This window comes from Rissa tridactyla, chromosome 8 (assembly GCF_028500815.1).
Source record: "Rissa tridactyla isolate bRisTri1 chromosome 8, bRisTri1.patW.cur.20221130, whole genome shotgun sequence".
Taxonomy (NCBI): Eukaryota; Metazoa; Chordata; class Aves; order Charadriiformes; family Laridae; genus Rissa; species Rissa tridactyla.
Window position 1 is genome coordinate 1,347,529 of NC_071473.1, and position 19,775 is coordinate 1,367,303.

At 44.3% G+C, this 19,775-nt stretch overlaps 1 long non-coding RNA gene across 1 annotated transcript in view; it reads right to left on the reverse strand.

Annotated features, from left to right (window-relative positions):
* The window catches only part of LOC128913934 (uncharacterized), a 93,268-nt gene that overhangs the window by 2,496 nt on the left and 70,997 nt on the right, over nt 1-19,775 (reverse strand). Inside the window, exons 2-5 of the long non-coding RNA XR_008468122.1 lie at nt 12,106-12,155; nt 8,120-8,326; nt 7,656-7,769; nt 758-1,962 (exon numbers count right to left, since the gene is read on the reverse strand). This is a non-coding gene — a long non-coding RNA (uncharacterized LOC128913934). The remainder of the gene's footprint in view (nt 1-757; nt 1,963-7,655; nt 7,770-8,119; nt 8,327-12,105; nt 12,156-19,775) is intronic.

The window sequence follows — 19,775 nt, forward strand, 5'->3', positions numbered from 1 at the left end:
CCCACCCCCCTGCCCTGGGCAGGGACACCTCCCACCAGCCCAGGTTGCTCCAAGCCCCGTCCAACCTGGCCTTGAACCCCTCCAGGGATGGGGCAGCCACAGCTTCTCTGGGCAGCCTGGGCCAGGGGCTCACCACCCTCAGAGGGAAAAATTTCATCCTGAGATCTCATCTAAATCTCCCCTCTTCCAGTTTGAAGCCATTACCCCTTGCTCTACCACCACATGCCCTTGTAAAATGTCACTCCCCAGCTTTCCCGGAGCCCCTTCAGGGACTGGAAGGGGCTGGAAGGTCTCCCCGGAGCCTTCTCTCCTCCAGGCTGAACCCCCCCAGCTCTCTCAGCCTGTCCTCCCAGCAGAGGGGCTCCAGCCCTCCCAGCAGCTCCGGGGCCTCCTCTGGACCTGTTACTCCAGGTGGGGTCTCCCCCGAGCGGAGCAGAGGGGCAGAATCCCCCCCCTTGCCCTGCTGCCCACGCTGCCGGGGATGCAGCCCGGGGTGCGGGGGGGGTTCTGTGCTGCCAGCACACATTGATGGAATGGGGGAATTCACTTAAGACAGAAACACTGACCCCAGAAAATCCTGTTCAAGAGAGTTATTTGAGCTCTTAACTGGAATCATGAAGAAAAGTCAGCCTGGCTGTTTGTGGTTATGTTTTGGAGTTTTTTGTTGTTTTTTTAACAAAGTGTTTAAAATCACAGAACTCAAAATTCCTGTTTAATATTTTTTGCTCATGAAAAAATAATTCATTTCTTAAATTACCTAGCAAGAGATCTTAGAGACACAGATCGGATGCTGAGGAATTATCTGTTCTCCACTAACATGGGCACGTCGTTGCTGTTGTGAAATCGCAGCTTGGCTGAGCACGGCGGGGTCCCTCTGCTCCACTCGCGGCATCCGTGTCGGCGGCTCTGTGCAGATTCCTTTTGAAGTGAAGTGGTATTCTGACTCGGTGGTAAGTCAAAGTCAGCTGACACTTGTTTCTCAAAGAATGGAATGACATGAAAACCTTATCATCATATTGAGGTAATAGCCAGGTTTGGGCAGGAGACAGTTTTTCTGTCAAAGTCAAGATGCAATTTGATAATGTCAACTCACTTTGGCAAATAGGAAAAAAATCTGAAAACCAGTAAAAGAATCTTCATCCATAGCTATCAGGAAGTTTCATTTTGTACATAAAGAGGTGCTTAACTTGCATTTAAACTTTTTAAAAAAACAAACAGATCAGTGCCCTTTTTGCTTATTTTTGTCTCATGCATCTGAAATGTTACTTAGAAAAATTCTAAGAGAGAAGAGCTTTTCAGATCGGGAGATCCAGCAGAGAACAGTCTTCTTTCTCAACAAATGGTGTGAGGCAAGAAAAGTTTTTCAGAATGTCCTAGCAACTAGGAGTAATTACTAATACCAATGGCTTTTAAAGCACCAACTATCAGCGTGATCAAACCACAGCTCTAACACAGTCTTTGGAAACAATTCTCTGTACTTTTTGTTACACAAAGCAGTAACAACAATCACAGTTTTTAACTCCGTGGAGTGAACAGCCTCTCTCCTCACGCTTGGCCAGGAACAATGCAAACCTCGGCACAGCAAGAGGGCAGGTTTGTATGGGCACGGTGAGACCAGAAGTGCCCCAGGTCTGACTGCCTGGCTCCTGGGTCTTGACCTGCCCATTCAGAGACCTCCGCCACCACTGCTGGCTGTTACTTACCACAGCTGTGAGGGGTCCACCTTACACTCTCGCATTTGAAACTCAGAGAAGGAACCTTCACTGTGTTCATGTGTTAACGCTGTTAATGTTGTTTAACCATTGTCCGTGTTGCAAGAACATCTTCTGGTCCCGAGCACTTCAATAGCCTTTGCTTGTGGCAGTTCTGGCCGCACACTGGCCTTGCAGCTGACAGACGCTTCTAGCCACACGTGGAAGCAACTGTAGCGCTCTCCTGCCTCTTCCTATGGCCGCCGAGACCCTGTTAAAGGAAGGTCTTTCACTTATTACTTTCCTGAGCAATTTGGGCGCTGGCAGCGCTTTAGCTCAGGGACTGCAATCTATTCTTCCGCCCTTTTAGCAGCTGTAAAACCAAACTATTTACAGGATGCCAAGTGCGTCCAACTTCTGTTTTGTTAAGGTCACGTTTTTTTCCAGAGTTTATGTGTAAGAACTTTCCACTGTGCTGTTCACCACCTCCTCTGACTAATCCACGTTTTTCCATAGCTAAAGATGAGGGGGGACACTAAAAAAACGTCTGCCTTAGCCTACTGATATAAGATAGTATACATAGATAAAGCTCTGTTTTCACTCTGTTCTGAATCCAAGCCTAACAATCTGTAAAGGTAAAGGTACCTTTACAACTACAGTTATTAACAAATACGGTTACTAAACAAATAACTGGAGTCTAAGACAACAGGTGCATAAATAATGACTGGGAAGGAAATAGCATAACAGTATGGTAGTTTTCTATGTTTACTTTACCATTTTTACATGACGAGCTCATCCAATATTATAAATACTATGTCCTTGTCTTACTGCAAAAGGATTTTCAACCATATTGCTCTGTAGACTATATGATTTTTCCTTAGTGTAACATTCAAGTTGAATTAACTATCTGTGCAGTCACTTAAGTAACAAGCCACTGCAATGAAAAATTGCTCAAAAATGCTTCGTTATCAAGTTATAAACATCGGATTTAAGAAGCAAACCAGGGTTTTCAACCTGACCTCTAGAACATTACAGTAAAGCCTCTTCCATGTTACAATGCTGCAACACGGCCACATCTCTGAGATGAGGACTCTTAAAATGCTGTTTGGCTGTACCGTGCCTCCACAAGAAATTCTCCATGTAAAAAGCCCTTTGAAGTTATTTTAAGCAGCAGTCAAAAGGATTGGGTTATTTTCTTTAATCATGATAGCAAATGAAGGCATGTGTTAGAGCCGTGCTCTCGAGGCGCCCGTGCTGTGACCGGGATGCTGAGGCTTGCTGGGAGAGCACGAGTGCAGCTTTATGGCTTTGCTGAATCAGGGCCTTGGGACTGACTGGTGAAAATGAGTAATTTTAAAAGTACGACCTCATTTTGTACTTCTGCTAATTGACACAAAACTGTTCTTGCTTAATACGGAAACTCACGAGCTATGAGGTGTCTTTCCTCCTCCCTCTTAAAACCAGGAGGGATGGCTATTCTCGGGTGCCCGCTGAGAACCAGTGGCACTGACTTAGCTGATCGGTGCCACACCTTTACGTACTTCCTCACACAGACTTTTCCTACTGATGACCTTTCGGAGCTGGAAACTCTGAACATTGTGGAGACAACGTAATTTCCTGCTACTGTAAGTGAACCGTGAAACAGCAGTCCTGCACAACAGCCTGTCAAAGAAAACATGTGAATAGTAAGATCAAATGAGGAACTGTGGTGAAACAAATAAATTAACAATGATCAAAGTCAGCTGAAGAGTCTGATCCTACAGGACAGGAGGAACTGGTGTGCTTTTTCTAACTCAGTTTTTAACTTGTGCTGTTGGAAGCAGAATTTCAAGCACCTTAAAGTCAAGAAAACTAGTAAAAATGGGGAGACTCTCTGTCCCTCTCAAGGGAAAAAAGTGATACTGCAGAAGTCTTTACCATTACAATAGAACAGATAGTTTGTAATTTGTAAGATATCTCTTAATAGTCATCACGAAGCACTTGGGTCCAGATGAAGGAGATCCCAGCATTTTATGCAGCATTTATGCAGTAAATGGGAGAAATAGGAAGGCCTATGGGGAAAAGGTTTAATATTTCAGCTCAAAGAGGTAGACAAAACTGGAAGACAGCGTGCTGCTTCCCATAACACCACACTCGGCTGGAAACATGCCAGCAGAAAGCACAGGGAGGGGAAGGAACTCCCACAAAGGATAGGATGAGAGCAACCAACGACAGGATGATTTCAATTAAGGACAGTGCGGACCCAGGCGTGCGTGAAAATATCTGTGGCAAAGAGTTAAATTGTTGGAGATTCCCCAGCACGTCTGCTCCCGCCCGGGCACAGGACAGGCTCTGGTGTTCAATCTCGCTCCTGGGGACGTGGGCTGGGAGGAAAGCACGGGCGGAAAGGCTGTGCCGCTCTGCTGGGGCTGCACAGCCCAACCGCTCCTTGGTCTTTGAGACTGGTGATGGCATGGAGAACACAAGAGGCCGCGCTAGAAAGCTTGGAAAGACAAAGAAGGCAAAGGGGTCAAAAAACCAGCCACCGTCTTAGTGCTAATGGCTTTTTGCCACTGTACTAAATGAAAAGCACAGTCTGTCTTCACGGGCACGATCAGCACAACAGCGCAGCAAAGGCACTGCAGAAGGCGTCAGAAACGCTGAGGTCTGCTGAGATGTCTAACTGCGGCGGGAGGGTTTTCACTCCCTCTGCCTTGAAGCCTCAGTCTTTGAGCACCGCACTGGGGATTTCTGCCCTTTGAAAGGCTGCTTTGAAGAGCCGTACCTGAATAAAGTGAAGATATCAGAAATGTACCGCAGATAATCTTGCTAGGAATCCACGTTCCCAAAAAGTCTAGTGTGTTCTCCTGATGAAATATACGTATTTTTTCCATGGATGAATTTCCAGAAGCGCACATCAGGAGTAATTCGACACATGAAATCCTGAGCACAGAAAATCAGCAAGTCCGCTGGGAGTCCTGACACTGAGCAGCAGGCGTTGTGCTCTGCTCCCCAGCGGTGCCACCAAGCAGCTTTTCTGCTTAACCCGAGGGAGCTCTGTGTACTTCAGGGAGAAGAGGAAAAAAGGGTGAGGAAAAAAAAATCTGTTTGTCATCATGGGGGCAAAACAGTGGTAGACAAATTCATCCATCTCACAAGATTCCTGTCATCATCTTCTCTACAGCTTTTATTTTTTCCCCTTTTCCAGTACATGTGTATAGAGAAGAACAGCAGAATGATGAAAGATGAAATAAGAACGAGTTGAATGACAAATTCAGTAGATATTATATAATGAGCACGTTCTTCAGAATTGCTTAGGAGCAAGATTTATCTTGTATAAATAAGATGGAGTATTTCAGCATAGCATGGGACCATTTCTGTCCATCTGGCTTTCCAAAAGAATTATGTGGGGAAAGTAGAATTACATTTCAAGCAGTAAAAAAAGAAGAACTGAAATTATAACGGTAAGAGTAAAACAAACAAAAAAGAATCCTGACTAATGCTATTTAAAAATGTGGAGCTGTTCTAGGAAATGTAAAAAGAAGTGGTAACTGATGGAAACGAAAAGAACTAAGCTTTGAATTTAGTAAACGATGCTTACTTGATTACACCCATATGCAGTCACTGATGAGCTCTTGAGCAGAACTGATGAAAAATTGGATTGTTTACATGTATTAAACCAAGCAAATGGGAATCTAAGCTCAATGTGCCAAAAAACCTTGAGAATAAAAATGCTAGCAATAATTGCTACATTTTATGTGTCAATGGCATGCCAGCAAGGATTCTGCATCAAATTCTGACCAATGGAAAAAGGTTGGGTATGTGAAACTGTAATATCACTTATCTACCAAGCAGGCCACCTGATGACTGACAACTTTAATTTTAGCGTGAAATTGGCTGACTAGCTGTTGAAACATCCATCCCTTTTGACAGGGATAGTAGTCTCCGGATATTTACCACTAGAAACTTCCAAAGTCAGCCTCCTGCTCTACTCGTCTTCATTTCAAGCAGCAGAGAGAGCAGCCTTAATTGAAATTACAGCTCTCCCGCAATGAGTGGGCCAGTGATTTTCTCAGGGTCTTGTCGGCACATACCGTGCCTGCCTCGATGGAAAGGTCCATGTGCTCAGGAGAAAATGGAAGCACTGGGGCGGTTGTGTACCCAGAGGAAAAAGCACGGTCCTCGAGGTAGGGGTGTGATTAAAATCGAAGAGACTTTATTTTATATGGAATGAATACGTGGTTTTTAACCAGAGCCCTCTCTGTGTTCTTCCCAGTCAAAAGTAGGCCCACCAAAGGAAAAGAGCTTGAATTTATTTTTGGTTTGTATGTACGTGATCTTGCATGAGAAAGCTACGAGTGTAATCTAGTAATGGGGTTATCACACACATTATCTCATGGCACCTGCAGAGAAAGCTACAATCTCTCTTTTCCAAATAAATACTAAGTGGAAGAGAGAATAGTCAAAATAACCATGACTGTTGTACATTTACTATATTACTAAATACCCTGAGTATTGCAGTGCTCTCCCGCCTGGACAGAAGAGGTATTTTAGTCTGAAAATAGCCGTGCTCCGGTGAGCTAGGAGAAAACTATATCTCATTTTTAAGCTGGGGGAAAAGTGTATCTCATTTTTAAGCTGCAATCTCATAAAGACCTGATGTGGTTCTAAAGCCCATTGCATTTGAATGTCTTTGCTTATTTAGGAACTTCATTAGCACTTGCAATCATTTAATCATCTGACTTTGATATTTGCCATCCACTCCGGGTTAAGGGAGTATTTACAGCTAAACAAGAATTAAAATAGGAGCCAGACAGCAAATTCCCAAATCCTTCCAAATCAGCCTTGAATGGTGAGCTGCCTTCCTCCAGGACTGTCTTCTACCAGAGAAACCTCCATCAATTCCAGGGACTTTGCCACAGCACCACGGGCAGATTTTGCTTTCCCTCCAATTCTACATTTAATCATACTAAGAGTTCTCCAGATCAGTCCAGGCACTTCTGAAATATTTGGTTTCACAGGGAAAAGGTCCAGAGAGGACATCCCTCCCTTCACTGCAACAAGGGACTTTCCATCAGCCTATGGCCAAGAGACCAAGACAGCCATCCCGTAGGGAAAGAGATGACATTAAAAAAACCCCAAACCTGAAAAAGCATCTGCCAAAATAAAAATCTTTCTTATGGATTTCTGGCTATTAGGATCCTATTTGCCATTGTGCTTCTGCTGTTTTGGCTGCCTGGAGCCCCAGAGTAGTTGTAAACCTTACCCATAGCAGCTCTGGAGTGACTTTGCTGTGCCAAAGCAGGACACAGGATACTAATGGTATTTAACTTTCCCACAAACGCCATCTAAACAACGGCCTAGGGGAATGGTGAAGTACATATGAAGCCTGAATGCTGCATTGACTTTTGGATTGCAACAGAAGGCTTCCACAGAATTGAAGGATTACTGCTAATTTTTATTCAGAAAGGAAAAATGGAACTGATGAGTATAACTTGTACACATAGAGTATGCTGAACGTTGCATCAGCCCAGAGACTATTAGCACATAATTAATTAAAATGGCTTGGCACTCAGGCTTCTGCTACTGACACTATGAGAGCTAATGTTGGCCCACTTTCTACTCTCATTACAATCCATGTCAGTAGGATGGACACATTTGAAACCATTTCCTGCTCTTTGTTACAGTATTTGCCAAAAGCAGGAGAAATTGATGCTGTAAAAGCGAGAAAGCATCTCCAGCATTGCAATGGAGGAATAAATTATTCTCTGTTACAGATTATAACTGCAACATATTTGGTGAGAAAAAAATAACTCCTCCTCCTGATATGGCCAAAGGAATTGTTTTGTGGTGCTGTGAAACGACGCTTTGATTTGTGGCATTAAGTAACGAAGGATTCCCATGAACAGCCTTAGCTATCTAAAGACGTGTTTGGGTGCGGTTGAGGTGCTCTCTCACCCCAAGCATATGAGTTTGCAAGCTTACTTGTCCTAGGACATGAACTCCATGAAGTCATCTCTCAGCAAGAAATTGTTCTCTCTTTCCAGAATCGGACCTTCAGAGCAGAACTTTCATTAGCGTTTTCTTAAGGACCCACTCCTGAAAAAACAACAGAAGAAAGGTGTGCAGTCCGCCCCCAGAGCCTGGTCAACAGCAGGGAGGGAGATGCTCTTGCGGGCGAGGGCCCCAGGCAGCTGCCAGAGCTTCTTGCCAGAGCATCCCATCAAGATCAGCCTTGCCCAGAGCCAAGGGTCTCCTGCTTTGGAAAACAAAGCAGGGAAGGTAGATGTGTATAATAATCAAACAGGGAATTAAAGAAAGAAAAGTCAGATTTTGATAAACTTCAAGAGAAAAAGTTTCAGCTTGTATTTTGGGGTGATAATTTAGCTCCTTTAAAAATCCACTGAATCAGAGTAGGCTCTCTTTGCCAGAAAAGATTTCCTTCTTACCTATTGTAGTCAAAGACTGTAGGAAGCCCAAAGGGCTCTTTCATTCTTAGGTTCAAGGACAAGGACTTGCTCTGCCACTGCCCGCACCGGCAGATCCTCCACGTGGACAAGTCTCCGAGCCCCTCGACCGCAGCCGCGCTGTGCTGTTACCCCGGCTCAGGCTCCGTCGGCAGCACAACCGTCTTGAAAACACCCGGGTCTGTGTATCTGCACAACACATTAAACGCAGCTCTTCAGGATTTATTAGTGTTGCAGTGTCACCAAGAGCTGATTAATTATCAAGGATTTCTGCATAGCAGCTAAAGGGAGAGAAACATGCTTTGAAGAACAGCATCATCCATGCCAGCCGTGTAGCAGAGAGCTAATTATTTCTGCCTATGTCATTGTTGTTGCCATCAGAGGGGAGAAGCTGGCATTCCTCCAGCTTCTGGTACTTTAAGGTAATAACGAAGAGTGTCTCAGCATGCTGCATGTTAGAAGGAGATTTAATGTGCTTGCTGAATATTGTATTGACTTCCTGATTTGTGTCAGCAAGACCTGCTAATTCATAAGAAAAAGTGTCATCAGGACTTCTTTTACATACATTTAGACACGGGTAAATTGCGCTGGAGAAAGCCTGACTGTAGCCATTAGTACTCACTGCAGATCTTGTCTGACTTGAAAGGTCGCTAAGGGATCCACCGAGGTGCAGACAGACCTCCAGGATACTGCTGGTCGTCCTCCAGAAAGGCTCAGGCGTTTTATTCCTGCTGCTCCTCTCTCTGCAGAGAAACCTCCCAGGACTCTGTCCCTACCGGACTGTGCTTCCCATTTCTGTGCAGGCTCCTGCTCCCCCACCACCCCCCGGACTCTCCAGCGGCGGCAGATCCCCTGGTGCTGCTGGGAGCACTCTCAAGCGGCTTTTGCAACTCCCTTTCCCTCTCCCCTGGTGTATATAAAACAAGGCCCACATTTGCCATCTAAAAATCACTCTCAAAATATGTAGGAACTCCACTAATACAAAATACTCTTTTCCTATTTACCACCAAAAAGGAAAAGTGCTGAGCCCTGACACGATTTGGATCGGGGGACAAAGGGACCCCTCTGCTCCCTGCTGTGGCCGCGACGGGCACCGCGGCTGGGACGGGGGAGCGAGGGGCTCCTGTGGCTCCCTACCGGAGCCTCCAGGGCTGCAACATGTATTTTGATACCAGAAAATCCCAGAACCCTTCATAAAATATTCATCACCTTTTTAGTGCCGCATCTTCTAATTTTGAAATTCATCCCCTAAATAATTTAGCAGACTTATGAAGAAAAATAAAGAAAAAATAAACAAGTCTCCAACAAACAAAACCCCCATTGAGGTTGTGGCATGGTTACTAAATTAAACTTGCCAAAGATTCCCAACACGTTACTTATTTCCCATGAGAGATTTATAGCTGTGCCCGCTACCTCCAGGCACTGAGCCTTTTTGCCGTCGGAAAGCCGGCAGCTCCTACCGGTGGCCTCGTCCCGCCCAAGGCAGGCTGGTGCTTCTGGACGTGCAACTGCTCATTTGCAGGGCTGTGAGCAAGCAGCTGGTGAGACCCTGCCGCAGCCCTGCCGTCACGCTTCGTCCCAGATCCCACCTTCTCAAGCCGCCACAAACTCTATAGCTTTGCACCATAAATCCTAAAATATTATTCCTCCCTGGATGCCCCATGCACGTCCTGGTTGCAGTCCCCGGGGGCCATTTGGCCACCCGCTCTGGACTCCTGCGTTACAGACACAAAGACACTTGGAGGTGGAGCGTTCAGACCTTTCTTCAGTACTCGGTTGCATAATTAAAACATCTAATTTGGTTTGAATTTGTGTGCTTTCAGCTTGCAGTTCTTGAGCCTTGTTACAGTTTTTCTATGCTAAACAAAACAGCCAGCGTAACCCAAACTGTCTCTTTTTCCTTGGACAGGAAATGCTGTCCCACAGATACAACCCAAGTGGGCTTCTCATAGCTATTTATCAACATACAAAAAGAATGACTAGTCTTAAAGACGAAATCAAAACACCAACCTCTCTAGCCATGAACATATTTTTCAGTAACCACATTTTGCCTCTGTGGTTTGCTGCTGTTCAGGGCTGACTTTGCATAGGTTACTCTTGTGAATGCAAACTCAATTCACCTCTCTGTAAAAATACAGTATGGCCCCTGAAATGGTAAATATGCCAGCTAACTTTCCCAATTTAATTAACTTTTCCCCAATGGCCTTGCTTAAATAGACTTCAAAGTTCAAAAGACAAAAAAAAATAAAATGAAGAATTGCATTTTAATAATGCACTTGACAAAAATGGGAAAAAAGAGTTTTCATTATTCAGTATTGAAGTCATGGAAACTCCGGTGCCTAGCGGCTGTTTTGCCTTTTATAACATCAATAATTTAAAACTTAATTATTGTGCATTATTTGGTTAAAGAAGATTATGACTCTAACATTTGCATTTATTTATCAGTAATGGTGAGACAGCTCTTCCTCAGTAAAAATATATTTGGAAATTCATTCACCCTGCAAACAAAATCACAGAGTAGCTCATCGCTAATGCTACTATTTAACCACCGAGAAATTAAGCCTCCCCGTTCTGCTGTATGATGAGAAATGTCTGTTTATTACCAAGCCATTTTGCTGACTTTTCTGCAGTGCACTTTCAAGCCATTAAAAAGGCATATTTTGAGGGTAATCTCTGGGAATAACAACCCCATTATACTGTGCTTAAGCTAAGTGAAATTTCTTGGTTGTATCTTCAAAGGGCAGGAGACATTTCTTAATGCCTTTCATTTATCAGAAGACATTAAACCTCCCCGGGAGCACTCTGGGTGCAAAGGACAGCGCTGCCAGCCTTCCGGACACCAATGCACGCAGCCGCACGCTGGCACTTGTCACATCTTGAAGGACTTTTATATTGGATATTAGGAAAAATTTTTACACTGAAAGAGTTATTAAGCATTGGAACAGGTTGCCCAGGGAAGTGGTGGAGCCACCATCCCTGGAGGTATTTAAAAGCCGGGTAGACGTGGTGCTTAGAGATATGGTTTAGATCAGTGATGGTTTTTTGACAGAGTTAGGCTGATGGTTGGACTAGATGATCTGAAAGGTCCCTTCCAACCCAGGTGATTCTATGATTCTATGACTTTACAGTTTGCAAGTTTGAAGTCCTGCCTTCCCCCTTAAAGACTGCACAGGGCCCATGGGCTGTATTTGAGCCGGGGGGAGGGCAGGGTACAAAACTACCGAGTACCTCGAGACTGTCCCGGGACTAAACCAACTCCCACCATAAATCTGCAAAGGCAGGGGAAACCTCCTTTTGCTTCCCAATGGCCCCGCGACGGGCAGTTTGCTCTGGGGACTTCTGCTTTCCCCCCTGCCCCTCAGCCGGGCGTGCTCCGTGCCAGCCCCGCGGGAGAGGCAGCAGACGGTGCTGCTGATGGGCCACCCCACACCCGGAGTCCTCCCTTGTCCTGCCGGCTTTGACCGCGAGAGCTGAAAATCCCATCTGCCATTAATTATGGGGAAGTTTCACCTGTTCACCTCAGAGGAGTGAAGGGTTGACTTAGCTTTCCAAAAATACCACCTGCGGTCCTGCAAAGCCCCAGCAGCTCCCACCCGATGCAGCATCACAGCACCACCACAGTGGCAGGAGGGGCGGCAGAGACTGGGAGGGAGAATGGGTCTTTCAGGATTAGAAAGCAAAATGTGAACTCGGCTGGGATTAAGTGGCACAGAAAATTCTTCCGCTGTTTTAAATCCAGCAATCTTGTAACATAAAGCACTCTTGAGAGCCTAATCAGAGCAAATCACTTTCAACTGTTGATTTAAAAAAAAAAAAGGACAGGAGCAAAAAGGCCTGTTATACCTTCTTTCTTTTACCAAGATGTACAAAGAAACCCAGAGAAGGTGGGAGGTAAAGATTTCAAAGAAAGTAATTTCAGTCCTCAAATCCTATCGACCATTTGTATACTTACACCCTTTTGAACATACCCCTGATGCAGAAAGGCGAGCACTACGGACCACGATCCTGCTGTATAGATCTGTAATTAGAAACAGAAAAAATTAATAGCTTTGAAAAGTTTACAGGTTCAAGAGGACCTCCAATTCTGAATTGGATGAGACTTGAATCTGCGAGCGCTTGCACACAGAGCAGAACATTTTCCACTGCCACACTACACACAAATCTGTATGTTCTGCAGAGCTCCGATGAATTCAACTCTGACAGCAATTAGTCTCACCACCTTATCATATACTGCAAAAAGTCAAGTCACACCAAGTACAAAACTAAAGGTTGGATTTTCTGAGGTTCCTAACGCCTGCTCAGGCATCTGTGCAGATTTTCAAAATGTGCAGTAATGAGACTCCACGGAAAACCTGAAGTTGCTGCAGAAAATGACTCCCCAAAATGCAGGTTACTGGGAAGGAGTTTGTTGGTGTGTTTTGGGCGGTAGGTACAGTCTGCTCTCTGAAAATAGGCGGCCTCAGCTAACCCTGCTAGTTACTGAGCCAGAAGACAGCAGGCAAGCTGATTACGACCATCTACAATAAAATGTAGAAATCCTCAGGAACAAAAATGCCCATAATAAAACTGGAAGGGAAAAGAATAACCAATGACCTTCCGAACACCTCATGTTAGAAATACGTGGAAGGTGGCAATCTGTCTGCAGACGGGTGAATCGTGATTAATAACAGGGCCGGGGTGTCAGGCTGCAAACCCCATTTTGGATGAGGCTCTCTCCTGCTGTCTTCTACCTCCGGAGAGTGATAATACCCGCAGAGGTGTCAGGAGACGATCTTGCCCCCGGCGCAGAGCTAACAAGGATCATTACGCTCTGATGAACATCCATTTAAATCGATCTTCCTCAGTCAAAACGCTGGCTCCTGTCCAGGGCGGCCCTTCCCCAGCGCCGGGCCTGCTGCGCCAGTTGCAGGTGGCCGGGCCGGCGGGGCGAGACAAGCTGAAAACAGGAGGCAAAAACACAGAGGGAACCTGTGTCCAAGAGATATTCCAGGCAAAAAGGCAGTGCCACGGTCATGGCAACCGGCAGAGGCAGGGTGGCCCCCACGGCAGGGCCAAACCTCAGCCATGCGGTTGTTCCTCCCCAGGGCAATGGCTGCTGCCCCGCAGCGCCCGGAGGGGTGAGCTGGGAGATACAGAATATTAACAGACGGGTTGCGACAGAGACAGAGGAGCTGGCAGGATCCCCAGCCCTCACCCCAGGCTAATGCAGACGCACCGAACGCGTGATTCCAGCGGTGGAAGGGGCACAGGGACCTGCCACACAGCAGCTCTGTGAGGACACTTCAGCCCAGAAAATGCAACATAAAAATCCACTAAGTCAGTTGGCATTCCCCTGCATGTTTAGCGTCTATAAAAGTACTTGCATGTGTTTAGCAAAGCATTTAATTAAGTGGAGCTGGGTGGTAATATTTACTCAGCTAATATTTCTTTATTGGCAATTGCTTTCACCTGTGCAATGCTCCTGTCTTTTGTTTTTAAAGGCCTGTGTTTTTATCACCACACCTTGCTCTTAGGAAGGATCCAAAGTCATCTGAAAATGACTGGTATTCCAAAACCTCGGGAAAAATTACCTGCTTTCTAGATAACCAATGCTATTTTCCTGGTTGCAAAGAATACAGACTGCCTTAGAATCATAGCCCCTCTATAATCTGCTATACTTTATTTTATATTTAAATGCTATATTTTCACTTCAGCAGATACATGTCATCAGTCTCACCTGGTCATTCACAGAGGAACACTTCACCATTCATTATCTACCAGCACAAATTACAGTTGCAAGTGGAGCATTATCTAATTATTGGTTTAGGCAGAGCAAACCAGTAAAAAAACCCCTCGAAATCCCAAAAGGTGATTTGGAGGCAGATTTAAAGGGAGACAATGCTTCAAGTTCATCTATTATTTATGCTCAGCTATGCTGACCTTTGAAAAATAACCTTAAGTCACACACAAAGAGCAGAGAAAGACCCGACCCAGACACCACTGAAAAAGCTTACACTGAGGTTTAGTGGGATCCAGATCAAGCTCAACACTAAATTAATTTCTGAGTTGTTATAATCTTTATCCCTGACTATCTTTCATGTTGCACCATATGGTTATCAAAACGTATTGCATTTCCATCTGGGTGTATGCAAGAGCTGTGCATTAACTGTCAAAACTGAACCTTCACTGTGAGGAGAAAGAGGGTGTTTTTAAGGGCTGAGAAGGTCTGAAGGTACAGCTCCACCATGCAGCAGTGCCACCAGCCTGCGTTCAGCCTGGTGTGTTTTATAAATGGGTCTGTTTCTTGATTTTTCTTCTTGCTTTATTTCTGTCTGGTACTACTGGATAATATTTACTCTGTGCCACTTCATAGCCTGGGAAATGGAAGGATAGTTCAGCTGACAGAAAAATAAAAAAAACCCCAAACCACAAAAATCCCCATCAGTCCAAACCACCCCCATGTCCGCATCATACGCATTCAGCGTTTGGCCGGAGGCTGCAGAGTTAATGGAGAGGATCAGCATTTCTCCCTCGACAGGTACTAATTTGGGAGACACTTATTTTCCTTTTGCAGAGTTTCCTGTGCAAATTACACACTCTTTGGAGAGGCAGGATCTAAGCTACAAGAAAGATCTTGTTATGCTCTGGCTTCATCAACGGGAGCTTCAAAAATCAACAGAGCCTTATTATATATGGGATAAACAGAAATGCCATGAAGGAACCCACTGTCTGTTGTAGATTCATGAAGTGAGAATGGGCAGGATTTTCCAGCAGATAGGAAGTCATTCACTGCCTTCAAAGTTTCTGGCTCCATAAAAATCAGAGATCCAGATGCCCGGTACCATTGCCTGCAAATACAAACTGGGAATTGTGGAAATGGGGGAAATCTTTTCATGCAGGAGTCAAGAGTCCTTCTCTGTCCAACAATCCTCAGTGTTTTAGATGTTTTTGACTAAAGTTTGGAAGGGAAGAGAGAAAGCGTAAGATGTGCAATAAATTACATTTATTTACAAATCTGCCTTAGTTTAGAACCCACTTAATTTATACCAAAAGCCCTTGGCTCAGAAACACTGTATATTTTGCATAATATACAAGTACTCAAAGAAAAATGTAGTATACAAAAAGTAGCCAAGATTTTTTAAAGTGACTAATGATTTTTGAGTGTTTAGATATAAATAACTTTAAAGGGAACATAATTTTCATAACCCTTGAATAAACCTTTTCAGCTCTTCTTAAAGTAGATACTACACTGCAGTGTGGAGGTACTCTTAGAAATCCAGGCCAGCTCCTCATTTTTAAATTCCATATTTTAAAATTAAGAGGTTTTTTGTCCTCCATGATGACTCTCAACCTACTGTCCTACACAATGTAAGTCCCTTTGAGATTTCTCCACATACCCTTGCAAGGGCATGGTATTTTCTTAAAATAACGGCTTAATCATTCTGTTAAACAGCCGTGGCATTTAAAAGCCTTTTTTCTTCAATTTTGCTTTGTTGTTTTTCTTTAAAAAAAACCCAAATAGACATGAGAAGAGTGTTCTGTAGTGAGCTTCTTGTCTCCTTTGCCAAGTGTATCTTCTGTTGATAAAGTCTTTGCCTAGTATAGCCCATAAACTTCATCCTCCATTTTATACCCTCCATGTTTTCATGCCAGTTCATGCCTTTACCATTTTTCCTTCTTCCATATTCAGTTATTCTACCCATTACTAGTTCTGTTCCCAAATACTCTTTTTCTGTTGGTTGTCTGACTGTGCTGTTCCCGTATCTCTGATACCTTCCTTTTACTCCACCTCTTTCCAACTCCTCCTCCTTCCAAACCTTATTAATTTAATTTCTACTTCTACTGCTCAGGTGGGTTCTGACACTCAGCATCTTCCACCCCATTTTCTCCTCTTCTCCAGCCCCCTCTTATCAATTATCTTCCCATAGTCTATTATCTTCCCTCACAATTTCCCCAAATAACACATTGACTGATAAATATTTCCATGCTCTATCCATCTTGTGTTTGTGACAACCCCAAAATGAGCTGCCTTGCTCACCCATTAATCCAGTCTCTCAGTTGTCTTCTACCATCAGTTCACCCTGTGTCATCCTCTTTGCTGTCAATCAGCTTTTCCGGGTGCGAACAGCTTGAATTTCCTCTTCGGTTTCCTTTGCACCACCAACTTCACACCCAGTTACTTTGGCATCACCTTGCTTCTCACAGTTCCCCCCCCCACCCCCAACCAAGATCCTAACTCACCTTTATCCCTTTCAGCATTCCCAACATCTATTCCAGCTCACTCTGTTACACTCTGTTTCAATATTCATATCAGGGGTAGGAAGCAACCAGCCCAAGATAAAAGTAGAGCAGAAATTCAGGGGATGGCTCGTGAAGCGTGCAGCTTTTAGCAATCATGGGCAATGACATTTTGAGGCTGCTCTGCTCAACCAAACGGCTGGAGGCATCTCCCCTGGGATTGTAATTGAGGAACTAACGCTGTCTTGCCAACAGCCTCTCTTTCCTGGTCTCTGCCCAACAGACATGACTTGGATATTATCCTTCCTCTGTGCCTTGAAATCTGGGCATACTAAGTAGTCATTTTCCCTCCTGTTCAGGTTTTAATTCAACCTCCCTGACCACAACAGGTGGTGATGTTGGAACCAGGTACTGAAGAGGTGCACATTGCTGTTCTCACAGGACATCATATTTGTAGTCCAGCAGCAGCTGTTTAGTAATATTTATATTTTTCCCCACTCATTTTAAGTGCATATTTAGCATCAGGCATTGCTCCCCTTTCAGTCTGTCTCCTGCATTTGCTCATTTTTTTTATTTGCTTAAGCCTGCATTGCTGAATTTGCCATTCCTCTACGTCCTACCGAACTCATACCTAAATTTGCACATGCTTGTGCCCGATTCCCCCTTCAACCAGTGACACTTGCACAGAGCAATGCTGACATGCGAGGAGCACATGGAGAGGATAGGGACAAGGAAAATGAGGAGAAAATTTCTCTGTCTCATTTATTTTTTCCTTCTAAGCAGGCAGGTGGTAGTGGGTCACAGTTGCATTGCTGAAGTTGCTGGCTAGGTTCATGAAGAGTGGAAGAGCAGAATAATAAACGAGATGAGAATGGCACCTGATGACAAATCTGTGTAATGGGAAATCTTTCCAAACCAATTTCCATAGGTGTATTTCACCAAGGAATCTTCATTTGAGTACTTGCACACTCCAGGAAAATCAGTTTATTTCTCCGTTAGAAGGTTGTACTCCTCCCCTCTGCGTCCGTCTCCAAAACAGCTTCTCCGGGCTGCAGCTCAGATGAGGAACCAAACAGCTTTCCTGAGCACTGGAGGAGCTGCCCGTGCAAATCCCGTGCCCAGCAGGCGCGTGCAAAGGGCTGGGTCGGGTGGCTGCACAGGTCAGAGGCGTTGACACCGATGGTGAGAACAGTCACCCCTGTCCTGTGGTGGTGTGCCAGCGGGATGTCCCCCTCCCCCCCACACTGTGGGGGACAGCCAGCCCTTCAAGAAAATAGCAAAGGGAATGGCAACAGCCTCTTCTGGGGTGGGATCAGAGCTGGGAAAAGGTGTAACAGTGGCTCTCACTTACTTTGTAGACCTGTTTCTCGAGTGTCTTTTAGATGTTGGCTTATCTATTCAAACATAAAGAATGAAGCTCTTTAGTTTGGTTGTTTTTTCTTGTATTTTTGTTGTATATCTATAGCCAATTAATTTCCTGGACTGCTTTTGCAGGGAGTGGAGAAACAATGTGAGTCAATTCAACAAATTGTTCCAGAGTGAGTAACCTGCTATGCCATGGAAAATTGGATTTGTTCTTTCTTTTCTGATGTGGAAGTCTGAAGTCTTGAGTATACATACGTATGCTGTGCACTTCCAGAGTGTAAAACTGGAACGGAATTATCTGATATTCCTGGCGGGAGGAAGGGTTTACTCCTTTTACCTCTGCCAAGTCAACCCAGCAGAGAGAGGGGGATTGTGCAGTGCCTTTCTCAGCCATGAGTACCAATGTCAGGTCCATTAGCTTGATTTTAATATTTCCCAACTTGATTAGAAGTGCTGGCAGTTGGGGAAAAAATGTCCTTGGACTAATAAACACAGCAAATCTGATAAGGGAGTAACAGAAAGACACTTGCTGCACAGCCTGACAAGTACGGCTTTCAGAGATGATGGTATTGCTTGTTTCAGTCTCTACAATAGTACATGGAATATGACTAATATTTAGCTCTTCGTGATGATACTGAGAACCCGGACTGTTGTCTGGAATAGCTGATTCTCTGAAGTGTGCACAGGAATTTGTTTTGGGTTGTTCTTTTTTGTTTTGTTGGTGTTTTTTTTTTTTGGGGGGGGTGGTCATGTTTTGGTTTGCTTTTTAAAAAAAAAAAAACCAAAAAAGACTGATACAAACATAGCCTTGGGGACAGCAATATACATTCTGCATCTTGACTCAAGAACTCATTCATCTTGACTCAAGAACAACCATTCTATGAAATGGTCTGTGGCCCTTTCCAAAGTGACGATAAATCTCTGCCTACCAAGGCACACACGCCTTATTGCAGATTGCCATAGTGAGAAATGATCACTACATTTAATTAACACATTATAAAAAACTCCTGTGCCAGGAGAGAGACAGTGAAATCAGTGAGAGCCCTGAGCACGCTCTGAGGACATTATATAGCTCGTGGATATTTTTTTTGACCTCTGCTTTACTTTGCCCTGCCTGCGTGAATGCTGCTGAACCGAAAAGTGAAACCAGCCCAAAATACAAACCTTACATTTACATTTTTTGAAAATGTTCCAGCTCTTGGTTCCATCTGTGCAAATCAAAACCCATGGTTGGATAATACACAAAACCTTATTAAAAAATACTAAGCTGAATTATATGCAAATCAGAGTTTCATTGTCTTTCATCTCGTAAAGGCTAATAACATTACACATGACAACCTTCTTATCAAAAATAGTTTCTAATACAAATTGCCTTTGACTATATTTACAATGTCACTTTTAATCAAGTAAATTGTCAGGCTGTTGCACTTCTGCGATCTACATTACGCAAAAAATATAATGAAGAGGGAAGCAGGTACAAGTGCTTTCAGCTTTAATGGGCTGCCCATTTCGTACCAATTGCTACCTATTTAGCAAGCTTACCCTTGTGTTCTTAGAAAAACGCTGGATATAAATGTATGGGTTCCTCTGAAGGAGACAACGTGCAGAAACAGCTTATTCCGCTTACCAAGAACATTTCTCTTCGTAATTACACTTACTTCTCTTACTCCTATGCAATTAGTAAATACAAGCTAAAAATAGTCACTTGAATGCCGATATGGTTCCTGGCTGCTTCTCTATTATGTCACTTTTAGGTGAGTTCAATGGTCCGTTTGTTTGTAAGTTAACAGCTTTATTCAGCTGTTTTTATCCCTGCAGGTATCCCTGCACACACTCCCGGCCACATGAGCATCTCCTGCGGGGACATAGGCAATTCCCGTTCCCTGGGTCTGGCCGCATCCCACGACTCGGCCACGCACCGGCACCTCCGCCGTGGTTTCACGCTGGGCGGGCTGAGACAGAGGTTTGCAAATACAGGAGCAAGGACTTACACAGTTTGTGCTTTTTTGTTGGTGGGGCTGGTTTTTACTTTTAAGCTCCGTACAGAAGCAGCAAG